Genomic DNA, 12730 nt, shown 5'->3' with positions numbered 1-12730 from the left:
CTGCAGCTGTGTCTCTCAATGGCTTTCCACCCAGCTTTCCCCATCTGTAAGCATGGAGGTGTAATACCCATCCCATGAGCGTGATGTAAGATGGTCAGGTAACGCACAGGGGTGCTGCTATCAAGGAATATCTACCCTTGCAAAATGCTGCATACTGGTGTTCAGGGGTGGTTGAGTGGGGGTGGTTTATTGATGCCCATCACCTTGCTAGCAGAGCCTGTGTGTCGCGTTGAGCGTGCCCTTCCTTGTGATCTGGCCTGCAGTGCCTCCTCACGCACACCTCTTCCCTACTTGACCCAAAGTGATCTAGGAAAGCCCCGTCTTGAATGTCTCCCAGAAGGATCTTGAGTGAAGCGTTCTCACCCCTGCCTGTTTGTCGTGAGCTAGCCTGGGGCTGGTGCCAGGGTGCCACTTTCAACTTGCCAACAAACCTCCTGCAGAAATTAAGATGTTTTGACTGCGACAAACCAAGGTATTTCAGAGCAAAACAACTCCGTTGGCTGCTTGTGTGCCTGTTGCTTTCTTCCCCATATCAGAGTCCCCTCCTTTGGGTTTCTGGGGGCTGGGGGGCACCACAAAGCCCTGCTCGTGGTGCATCAGGGATGGCAAACCTATGGAAAGGCACCCCCTATTCCCTAGGGTCTCCATTTAAAAGCCTTTCTCATGCAGAAGAGGGAGTGGGTTTGGGCAAACAGAGAAGTGGCCCTGCAGCCAGGCATGGGAGATGAGCTGACTGGCCATTCGCTGCCTCTCTCTCTGTTCCTTCTGATGTATTTTTGGGTGGAGTGATCGCAAATTTGATTTGTTAAATAGGTTTAAAAAAATGTAAATGATAATTATAAAATTCCACGAGTCTTTTTTTTCCATGATAAATTTTATGTAGGTGGCAGTTAAAATAAGTGATTACCCCATAAATACCATTTTATTAGCCTAGTCAACGGTGTAGCCTCTGCTGTTCTGAGATTTTTATCTTGGAAAAGGGAGGGAAAAATCCTTTCCCGTGGATTTATGTTGCCGTAGTGGCGGCTGCTGCTGCTCATTACTTGCTGAGTAATTTGGGGGGAACATATTCTTCTAAGGCTGGCAGCCACGGGTGAGTGAGTGTGGATGCTGGTGGGGGCTGGACACCGTGTGCCCATGCAGGCACCGACTGTGCCCTGGCCGGTGGTGGCCTCAGACAGCACATCAAGTGCTCCAGCTGATGGTTTTGGGGTAACAACCTCATGTTTTCCACAGCCAGTCACTCCTGTACACAAGCTCCTTCCTCCTCCAGCAGCAATGGCCGGGCAGGCCAGGACCCTACCAACATCCTCGTCGCTAAGTTGGAGAGAGATGGGTTTGGTGGCTGGACTATTTGATGGACAAGGAATTGGCTGGATGGCTGCATCCAAAGACTTGCAGTCAATGGCTCAATGTCCAAATGGAGATCAGTAACAAGGGATGGCCCTCAGAGGTCCATGTGGGGACTGATACCATTCAATATCTTTATTAATGCCGTGGATGTTGACATAGACATGACGTGGGATGGTGTGCTCCCTCGGCAAGTCTGCAGATGACAGCAAGCTGGGTGGTGCAACTGATTTTCTTGTGGGAAGAGATGCCATCTGGAGGGATCTTGACAGGTTTGGACCTCATGAAGTTCAACATGGCCAAGGGAAACCTTATTGAGGCCTTTCACTGTGTAAAGGGGGGCTTTAAAGACATGGGGAGAGACTTTTTACCAAGGCCTGTAGTTGCAGGACAAGGGGCAATGGTTTTAATTTTAGATTGGAAGTAAGGAAGAAATGCCTTACAATGAGGGTGGTGAGGCACTGGAACAGGTTGCCCAGAGAGGCTGCAGATGCCCCATCCCTGGAAGTGCTTGAGGCCAGGTTGGATGGGGGCTTTGAGCAAGCTGGTGTAGTGGAAGGTGTCCCTGCTCACTGCAAGGGGTTGAAGTAGATGATCTGCAAAGGTCCCTTCCCCCCCGCGCCATTCTGTGATGGGAGCCCTCGAATTTCAATTAGAAAACCGTTAAAGACAACCCTCCTCCGATTTCCGAGCAAGGGGCCGCGGGGGCTGTCCCCGCAGGCAACCCGCAACGCCGCTGCCGCCACGGGGGGCCCGGCCACGCCGCCGCCGCCCCCAGCTCGGGGTCCCCGCTCCCCCCGCCCGGGCGCCCCGCTCCCGCGGCCCCGAGGCCCGGCCGGCGGCGGCGCCGCCGGGGCGCTGCGGGCGGGGCGGCAGGGGGCGCTGTGGCCCCGCCGTTGCGGCGGCGCGGGGGCGGCGGGAGCGTTGATCCTAATTGGAGCCGACGCGCGGCTCCTCCATAATCCTCCGACATCCCCCCGCCGGCTTGTAATTCCTGGGCGGGCGCTGCCGCCGGCTCCGTAAGGGACCCGCCGCCGCCGGGGCAGGTGTTGCCGCCGGGCGGGTCGCGCCGCGCCGTGTGGTGCCGCCGCGGCTCCCCGCCTCCCCGCCGCGGGGGGCCCGGCGGCCATGTTGTCCCCTGGCGCGGCGGCGCTGGCGCGGCCGGCGGGTGGCGGCTGTAGCGGCCGCGATCCCCGGCGGCGTGACGAAGCAAAACGGTGCGAGGAAGGCACCCGCCGGCCTCGGAGGGGTTAATAATTAAGCATTAAACGTTCCTTTATATCCTTAATGGGCGCGCGTAGCTCAGGCGTTGCGCGTGCGAGCGTTGGTGTCGCTCCCGTAGAGGCGGGAGATGGCGGAGCTGCCAGGCGAGGAGCTCCCGGCCCCCCCGACAAAACCCGGCCTCCCGGCCGTGGCTCCCCGCGTTCTGCTCCCGCAGCCGGCCCGGCCGGTTCCCCCACGGCGCTGCCCTCCCCGGGAGCCGGTCCTTGTCCTCAGCGAGGGGTTGTGGCACCCCAGGTGGCGCGTGGCTGAACTCGGGGCGCCTCAGGAGCCTTTCTTAAATAGACTGAAGGGCGGTCATACCCTGCTCGGTGCCTCGCAGGGTAGTTGTGCTCCTGTGCTGTTTTGAAGTCAATATTTTGCTGGAGAGACTGGCTGGGCAGCATTTGAAGGAAAAGTACAGAGCAACTGGGTCAGGCCCTAAACCCGCATTTGCGTAGGTACCAGTACTTCCAGTAATAACGCGAGTGACTTTTCAGGCTGCGTTGGAGCTCTTCCTTTGGCATCGGCAAGGAGTCGCGGAGTTCAGCATGGCTGCTGGTCAGTAGAGGAAGATGCAAAGTGCCCCCTCTTCCCAGCCATTGCATCTGTCCGGGGCCTGTCTGAGAGGTAGAGATTTTCGCTCTCTGCACAGCGAAGGGTTTATGTTGATTTTGCGCCTGGGCTGTGCGGGGCCCCTGGACCTTGCACAACTTATGTGCCAGGGCCAATGCAACATGTGGGTGTGTCTTGGGGCATGGGACAGGGATACCAGAGGCTACTGGGTCCCGGTTCCAGGCTGGTATTAACAGATAAGCACTATCTGCCTCTGTATTTGTGTAGATACTAATTTTTTTCCTCTCTACGTGAGCATACAAATGAGTCTTGCTAGGGCCTGCATGGTTCTGCAGGTTTGCCAGAAGTGGGAATGTGAATTGTGCAAGCTCAGTCTTAAAGGTTTGGACTCTAAGGTTGTTTCCACCCTCGTTTTAAACAGATGTAAATCTAGAGTTTGCTGAAGGAAGAGTTATGCAGCACAAAACCATTGTGCATGTCTGTGAACAGATACAGCTGACTGTCAGAGAAATAAAAATAATGAAGTAGCGGTGAAGAAGCCGGGCACCTTACTTTCAGCCATAATAAGCAGAGTTTCTGAGAAGCAGATGTTCTTCTCCCTCTTGCAAGTGCTGGTCTCTAGCTGAACATAGCTGAGAAGGCAGTGAGGTCCCCGAAGCCTGTGTGAGGCATGAATGTATATACAGGCTGTAATAGAGGCAGAGTCCCTGCAATATGATTCTTACATGCAGAATTACAATATTAGATACACTGCCAGATGTGTTATAGACGTGGATTGGCTTTACAGGAAGCTACCTTTACATGTCTCCTCATGTGTTCCATAAGCTATTAAAGCAAGATTAATGGATGTATTCTTCTGCCGCTTTGTTCTCTCGGGCAGATTTATATCCCTAGGTGGGTCCTGTAAGCACTGGTGCCATACATTACACCTCCTGCTGATTGCTAGTGCCATAGTGTAACATGTAAAAGGCTCTTTTAGTCCTTTACAATAGGTAGTAGTGCCATTTTCAACAGGACTGGGCAGCTCTACTGCCCAGGGTATTGTGTAATAGTGGGATTGATGAAGGTTCCTCCTGTCTTTTCACTTTAACATGCTACCTGATCCCAGAAAATAGATGTGTACTGAACTGGGACAATGCTTCTCTGACCTTTCGTGTGCTCAGAACAAGCATGAGGAGAAACTCTACCTAGTCTACCCCTCTGTTTCTGCATTTGGACTTCAGGTAAACCTGGCCTCTGAGAATACTCCATTCTCAAATGCTTCTGTTTTTTTCTTGTGGCCACCTAGGAAAGACTGTTTATTTTATGGTTTAAAGAGGTTTGCTTTACAGGAGTTTCTAACTGTTTGCTGTATTTAAATAGCTTTTCTGTTTCTTCGCATTGACTTTCTTCCCCGTGTAATACCTGTGTGCTTTCTTCTCTGGTATCTCACAGTCACCTAGAATGGAAAGCAAGGATGTATTTATTTATCTTTGCTGTTACACTGTCAGAGAACATCCTGTATTCCCCAACAAGAATTTTATTTTTCCTTTTTGTGTGTTTACTATTGGATCTTCGCTTGTGCTCCCAGCCCCTGCACATTTTAATACCTTTTTAGCTATTCTCTTTTCAAAATCCATCAGGTTTTTGTTTCCTCCCCCCCAGCCCCTGCCTGTACCTTCTGGAGTTCTTTCTGAATTTCTTCTTTTTCATTCTGTGGCTGTTTGAAGTCCTGGTTCTGCTTTGTCATTGTGTCTTCCAGCTCCTTCATGGTGGCTGTCAGGTTCCTCTTCACAGCTTCACTTTTTAGCCATTCTCCTCCTGTGCAAAGCTGCTGGTAAACTTTGAAAGAGCTTGCTGTCTCTTCTAGTTGTGCTTCTAGGATGTTCAGTTTGCCCACACCTTTTCAGTTTGGAGCTGAGTATTACCCAGAGTTGGTCACAAGGCTTTTTATTCTTCTTTTGAATGTTTGCACTTGCAAATGCTGAACAAGCCGAGTGTCATCCTGGGAATGGTACGTCTTCTGTAGTGTTGCTGCTCAGGAGTATGGGCTCATACTCCTCTGTCGTTTATGCAAGTGCTGCAGTGGTTTCTGTATTCAGTAATTGTGTCTTTTTGTAGCTTTAGTAATTTGTCCCTTAAAGCCTTGGCTGTCTAGGGAATGTTAAACAACAATTTGCATTGTGGTCTTGTGATCCAAGGCAGCAAACTCTTTTGTGGATAGTAGTTGGTAGAATATAGCATAAATATTGGCCAGTGCCTTGTTCTGCATGTAACATGGGCTGGGAGGAAAGAGGTTTAAATAAGCATTTACCTGTGTCCTGCTGTCTTCAACAGTGACTTACATAAAGTCTGGGGGACTGGACTTTTTGATTCGGGATTGAGCTGGAGACTTCTGAATATCTCTCTCTCTTGTCATTCTAAGCGTATTTTGTTCCAGTTCTGTATATATATACTTATGTATCTGTTTCTTCTAGTAAATGGTATTGCTTATATTTACAGCGGCAGTTCTACAGACTTCTGAATTTTTTCCTTTTTGTCCTTCTGAGCGAATTTCATTCTAATTTTGGTGTTTGTATTTATGTAGCAGAGGGTACCTCTTCATATTTACCAAAGCCAGTTCAGCTGTAGAAGCTCGTTCTGTGGAAGTAAAGGAGCCAGCTACCAACCCAAACAGTCCTCACAGAGCTGTTGGATAACCGATAACCAGCGTGGCTTAAACCCAAGTGTGCTCACGCCAGCCATGCATGTAAGTAACAAGTTACACAAGCTTGTGGGAACGCACTGGTGGTATCTCATCGACTTTGCAGTAACCAGTGGAATCCATCTGTACCTTTCATTTCACAAAGGCTCTATAGCAGGAGGGAAAAAGAATTCAGCTTCTGAGTGAAGAACTGTGGCTGTGGTTTTACTTACAGGAGAACAAAACAAAGGGGTCAGTAGTTATGGTGAGTAAGTGAGGCTGCTAGTCTGTCCTTCAAAGGTATTTGGTCCTCTTCTCCCTTCATGGGAAAAAACTCAGCAATCAGATTTTTCATCTATAGTGATTGAGTAGATCGGTTTTCTTACTTGAAAACTTGGTTCTTTCTTCTTAAAAATCTGGTCACTAGATCTCTCTGGTTCAGACTGTACAGTCCTTCCTACAGCTAGACTTCAGCAAAATGTTTTTAAGTAGTAGGTTTGCTGAAGAAGACAAATTTTCCAGGGAGACCAGATCTACTTTGGTGTGATATGAAATTTGGTGAAGGTTTATTACAAAAAAAAACCCAACCCAAAATCAAAGAAAGGGAAGAAAGGAAAGGTTTAAAAAAACTATTTAATTTTGTGGGCATTTTTTCCTTTTCAGGTCAAAAACAGAACAGAGGATTTACTACTTTAAAGGCAAACATTTCCCCCCCCCTTTTTTTTTTCTTAGCTAGACCACCCACCTTAGCTTTATTTTAAGTAAATTCAACTGAAATTTTTTCTGCCCATGATTGTTTTTTGTTTGGCTGTTGAACCAGGTAATCCAATATTTGCACCGCTCTCCCTCGAGCTGCACATAGAGGTAATGCTGTCATTATGACAGGTAGACCTCAGGAGATAACGTTGAAGCACGGGGTCTCCTAGCAGAAGCTCCCTGGCCTTTAAATGTTCACTCTCAGATCTTCAGGATTTCCCTGCAGACTTCTGGACTATGTTATATTAGAGGGGGTTGAAGTGTCGAGGGGGTCTATGCTTTCCCGAAGGAAGGCAGAGGAAAAATGGTATTCTGCAACAGGGCATGGAGTTCCTGAACTGTTCATGAGTATTTTTCCCCTAGGTGAAGATAAGGCTTCTGGTGCTAAATGGTAGCATTTACTCCTATATATATTTGAAGTTTATTTTCTTTTTAGTTTATGGGGTTTTTAAAAATTGTTTTGAAAACATGGTGACATACATAATTCTTTCTTGCTATTGGTTCTTGCTTAGGTCAATGTACCTTGTTCTGTTTGTACAAAAATATTTGTTCCTAATTAAACTCACCTTCTTCTGCTTGTAGCAAAACATCTTGGGCTCATAAAAACTGCCTGACCCATGAAGCTGTCTGCTTGGACAGACAGCTTTTGCAGATCACTCAGTTTGCATGTGGAAATTCAAAGTTTTTCCTGTCTGGCTTAGATGGTTAGTAGTATAAAATTTCTAAGAAAATGCTCACTGTTATAAGCAGCTGTAGGTTTTGTGCTTGTGAAACCTATTTACACAAATATTATAAGCCACCAAAGTCTCCACCCAAATCTGCCACAGTTACTCAGATCTTCCAACAATTACAATCTAATTAGACCCGGCATTCAAAGTTGCCTCCAGCGTTTGAAACAAAAGTAATTTAGCGGTAATAAAAGTGGTGGATTGACAGCTCTGGAGGCTGAAATCAGCTTATCTGCAAAACATACCCAGGGTGGAAAAGAGCTACAAGAATCACCACAGTGACTGTCTGAAGGGCTTGACCCCTTGCCTTGAAATGACAGCCTCCAAGGGATGAACATATGGGTAATTTTCTACAGGTCCCTCTACTGCCACTGCCAAGAGTGCTGCTAATTACTGACAATAATTAGTATATTGTCTGTGGCATGAATACTTTTCCACTAGGAAAAACACCTGATTCATTGTGTGATAACAATCAAATGCCCATCATGTAGCGATGGTGTTTATGAAGTTAAGAATTATTCTGAATTTGAACCGCAGCCTGTGAGGTGAAAGGCTTTATCCTATTACCAGTCCCCTGAATCACTCAGTCTATGGTGTGTGAGGCACAGGGCTCTGATTACCAATTCATTTCATAAAGGCCAACCATTTAAAATTCTCTCAAACTAGCAGATGCTCGAGGAATGAAAAAGCACCTGGACACTGGACAAATATCTTTTTCTTCTTCTGGGTTAATTTAAAAAGAAAACTAACATTCTTTCCCCTGACAAATGAGACTTTCAATCAGTGTTGAGCTGTTGCTGCAGAAGGATAACCCGTCTTTGCTTACTTGACATATGGGATTCTTCCAGTTCCAGAGGTGGAAGTCATGGTTAGGGTGAAGAGCACTTGAAAAAATAAGCTGCTTCATGTTACCAGTCAGTGAGAGGAATCATTTGGATTTGATGTGGAGAAAAGAATAGGCGACCCACCCGCTTCAGTTTCTCGTGGTGTTGCTGGATTCTTTTATTGCTCTGCTTATAAGCACAGGCAGAAACAAGAAATACTTTTTCTTTTTCCCTTTCTCTCTTCAATGTCTCTCTCTCCTCTTTCCTCAATCCATTGGTTTCTGTGCTCTGAAATACTGAACTGTAACATAGGAAGGACCACCAGTGACTTCTGAAATCTGACAGCTCTTAGCTTTCCTCCGGATGCTGAGTTAACATATGCCTTACTGTGGCAGGCAAACCTTAATTCAGTTGGCAGTAGGATTACAGCAGGTATATTTACCCTCAAGAACACTCATTTTCTGTATGTAATTATCTCCTCATCTGCTGAGTCAGGAGGAAAATCAAAATTATCCTCTGTTTTAGATTATGTTTTCCTAGGACTGACATGAGAATTCTGGGTGACATTCTCGAAAGCATCCAATTTATATAGGATCAAAAGACTCTGGCTTTCAGGGGATCATCTGCTCCTCGGATGTATTAGGGGCATTAGAAAACAGTACCTTTGGTTTCTAACATTGGAGATGGAGGCATAGATAGAAGATTGCTGCCTTCATTGCCGTCAGTATAGGATAAGATCATAATTTATGTTTTCAGATGAGGCTTTGAAAATGACGATCTTGTATGTTCTAACTGGAAACCAAGTTGCCCATGGGTCTTGTTTCAAAAGAGTATGAGTTTGCACTAATTCAACTGTATTTTTTTTTTTTTGCCCCTCTGCAATGTTTCGGGTTTTTTTTTTTTGCCAGCCACAATCCACTCCAGAGGAGGAAGAAGGTTGGGGGTTTTGTGTGTGTGTGTGTGTGTGTGTGTGAAAAGAGCTTTTAATTTACACTGGGGGTGGCTGGGATTGTGTTCTTCTTTTCTGCAAGATTCCTGTGTTGGATTCACAACAAAATCAACACAAAATCTGCTAATTACTATTCCCTATTTGAACACTGGGTATAAGCAAGACACTTTTCTGCCACCTTCATCAGTCTATTCCACTTAGCCTACAAGCAGGTTCAGACAGAGGCTGTCTCTCATTCCAGAATTATGTATGCCTCCAGTATCCATCCTTAATGATCTAGAAATACTACGCTTATCCCACTCACTAGCCAAGGCTGATGGGGAGCAGTTGTACCTAGTGATACGCACTGCAGGTCCTTTTCTCATCCAGTTCTGTTCCCTCATCTCTATTCGAGAAAAGCAGAATTTCCTCGATATAACCATGTCTGTGAGCAACTATGACAGCCAGCAGCCTGTCTCCTCATCTCTGACTGCATGTAGCTATATCAGCAATTTGGCCCAGCATCTAACCCAACACCTCCTGAATCTCACCAAAATAACAATACAGATGGAGTAAGATATGTAAGATAACAATACAGATGGAAGCATTTAAGTTAGTATATGGTTTGTAGAGTAGTTTGGGATCCTGTGGATTGATAAATGCTGTGTAAGTTTAAAGGACTATTTTGTCTCATGCTCACATAAACTTACATTCCTTGGCTCTGCATTTTGCGGTGTGGATTAAGTTATAGCAGGTCTGTCTGGAACACCCATTGAGGCTGAACAGTGGTGTGTCTTCCGCTTCGTTGTTTAATATTAGATGCTTTATTATGGGAATTTAAATAAAACTTGACCTAAACAAGGCAGGCCTTCCTGCTATTTTTAGAATGTTATGTCATATCCCATGTCTGTGTTTCACAGACCAGCATGTAATTAATGATGTGTGTCCTTCCTTCCCTTGTTAATTGATGCACAAGCTTTTGGGAGGTATGTATCATTATCTAATGTAATCATGCAGGAATGTGAAAAGCAGAAAAGGGAAGAAAAGAAAAAAAATCCACATGCCTTGATGTCTTATCACAGTTGAAGCGGGAGGTGGGGGGGTGGGTTGCCCTAGCAAGTTCAGAACTGGACTGCCTCACAGCATTGCCAGGATCCACAAGCTTTGAAGAGTCCCTGGCTCCAAATGCCTCCATGATCCTGTTTAGAGAAGTTGTTTTAAATGTGTCTGTTCCTTCTCTTGCCTCTTGCCCTGGCACCTGGCAAGAGGGCAGAGGAGCCTCTCCCTCCATTTTCTGCTCAGTGATCTCCATCTCACTGTCGTTTGCTTTCAGGTTGGAGGCAGGTGTGCGGGAGACAGTAGGTTCCTTTAATCCCTATTAAGAACAGCAGATCACAGTAGCCCCTCTGGCCTTGTTCCCTATGACTATGAACTAGCTTTAGCAGCACAGAGATTTAACCTTTCTAGTGGAAATGTAGTGCCGGTCAAAGGTCTGCACTCCATCTTTTAGGACAGTTTCTTAGCCGTGTGAAGTTAATCGTGAGGCTGTGTCCGTTCCAAGTCACAGATTTTAGCAGAAGGCTTGTGCTACAGACTCACCTTTCTGCAACTGTGCCGTCTTCCCTGGGAGACATCCCAAAGAGGAAAGCCACAAACTCTGGCAGAGGTGCAGAGCAGGCCTCCGGCCCCTCTTGCATGCTCATGTTCTCACCAGCCTCCTCTTCCCACCACCTACGTGGTGACCAGTGGGAGAGAACAAGCAGCTCTGGGGTGCACTGTGAGCTCTGTGGGGATAATAAGCAGCTCTGTGCCTCTCTGTTATCTTTAAAACCTACCTGGTGCAGTCTGTCAGCTGTTTCAGGTCCTGTCTGAGACCACAGACGAGGATGAGCCAAGGTGCCTGTGCTACACAGCGCTCTGGCTGTGCCCCTGCCAGTGCATGCAGCAGATAGGAAGGGCTGATAGGGAATAGCCAGTCACTCCTTCAGCTGTTGCTCCCCAGTTTTGTTCCTCCATCTTTAGTTAATTTAGATTATACCTAAAGTGCGTCCACAACTACGTTTAAGCAAAAGCAGTTGCCATAGTAACACTAGAGATTTTCTAAATGCAGTCTATGATGTAAACAACTAAAATGACTGTCACCCCAAATAGTTGTTTATTTCTTCTGTGTAGTTTACTGGGTATTTAAATCTGTTGTAGCACACACAGATTTACCACTTCTAAGTATAACTTGGAGGAGTAACACATTTTTTCTTATTGCTTCCATTTCAGCAGATCTGTTTCCATGTCAACAGCTCACATTGATAAAGAATTGACATTCTGACTGCATTTGGCAGTGTAGGCTACAAGGTGACAATTAAAATAAATCAATGTTTCTAATGATGCTGATGTTAAAACCGTGCCAAAATACTGGGATTCCCATGCGCAGTAGCCAGAGATTGGTTCTTGAATCTGCAGAGAGCGAGGCAGGAATTCTCATGAGAACAGACTTTCTTTGCAAGGTTTTCAAGCCTTGCTGCTGACAGATGCAGAAAGACTGGGAAAGCAGACTCTCTCTTACAGAAAAACGCACCTAGCACTCTGTGTGTGCGCGCGCACATGTGTGTTTGCTTTGGCTCATCCACTTCTAATCTAGGTGAGGTCTAGAAAGGCATAAAGCATGCAATAAAAAATAGAACACAATTCTTGGACTAAAAACCTGTTTTGAGTCAAGTTTCTGGCAAAAATTGTGGAGCAGGAGGGCTTAATTAACCCCCCCCCCTTCAACTCCTGATTTCCTTGTAGTGATTATATGTATTGAAATTACTGAGGGACAAGAAACACAGAAGGGCATTTTTTAAGCTTGCAAGCCTGTTCAACAAAGACCCGCACTTCAAATTGTGTATTTGGGGGATGAAAGTGGACTGCTTTTCTCTGTCTGCGTGAGCAGCATATAGATACACAATTGCCACAGTTGAGGTGTCATCAATGTGTTTGTTTTCCCTTAGTGCCTAGAGGGGCTAAGATCAGTGGCCCACTGTATCAAGCACCCTGTTTACACCGGATGGGAGAGGTGGACAGAAGCCACAAGAATTCCCAGACTAAGCAGACAGCAAACAGGGAAAGGAGAAAAAATGTTATTCCCATTTTACAGGGACACAGAGGGATTAAAAGGAGTTTTTCAAAGCTGCAGATAGGAGTGGTGGCTTCCAGGTGATGCAAGCTCCCTACCTGCAGTTTGGATGCTAGAAAATCCCTTATCTGGCATTTGCTCAGGGTCATACTGGAGTCTCGAGGCAGATGTGGAAATTCAGCTCAGCGCTTCTGAATTGAAATATGCTCACCTTCAAGGGTGAGCAAAGTTTGGGAATAGATTTCCATGGAGGCATTCAGCTGTCTGAAGGCTCTCTGCCTAGCTTGAAGTAGGTTTGAATCTATAATTTCGGTTGCATTTGGGGACCATACATACCTCCTAATGTTAGGCATCCAAATGACATGTCTAGGGATCTTAGTTGCTGTGGGTTCTTTTGGTAGCCAGTGCAAAGGAATAGTTGTGTCCAAGCAACAGTTCAGATCACCTTCAGCAGGTGTCTAGCACTACCTGATACTGCTTTGTGAATGTGTAAATTCACTTGTTATGTCTTTCATATCATGGGATCATACAGTT

At 46.3% G+C, this 12730-nt stretch overlaps 1 long non-coding RNA gene across 2 annotated transcripts in view; it reads left to right on the top strand.

Moving 5' to 3' along the window:
- The first annotated feature begins 2758 nt into the window (after positions 1 to 2758).
- LOC135313120 (uncharacterized) overlaps positions 2759 to 12730 on the top strand; it is an 82170-nt gene continuing 72198 nt past the window's right edge. For both annotated transcript variants that reach the window (XR_010372715.1, XR_010372714.1), the window contains exon 1: positions 2759 to 3240. This is a non-coding gene — a long non-coding RNA (uncharacterized LOC135313120). The remainder of the gene's footprint in view (positions 3241 to 12730) is intronic.

This window comes from Phalacrocorax carbo, chromosome 4 (assembly GCF_963921805.1).
Source record: "Phalacrocorax carbo chromosome 4, bPhaCar2.1, whole genome shotgun sequence".
Classification (NCBI taxonomy): domain Eukaryota; kingdom Metazoa; phylum Chordata; class Aves; order Suliformes; family Phalacrocoracidae; genus Phalacrocorax; species Phalacrocorax carbo.
The sequence above is the reverse complement of the archived record's forward strand: the minus strand, read 5'-3'. Positions and strand labels throughout refer to the sequence as shown.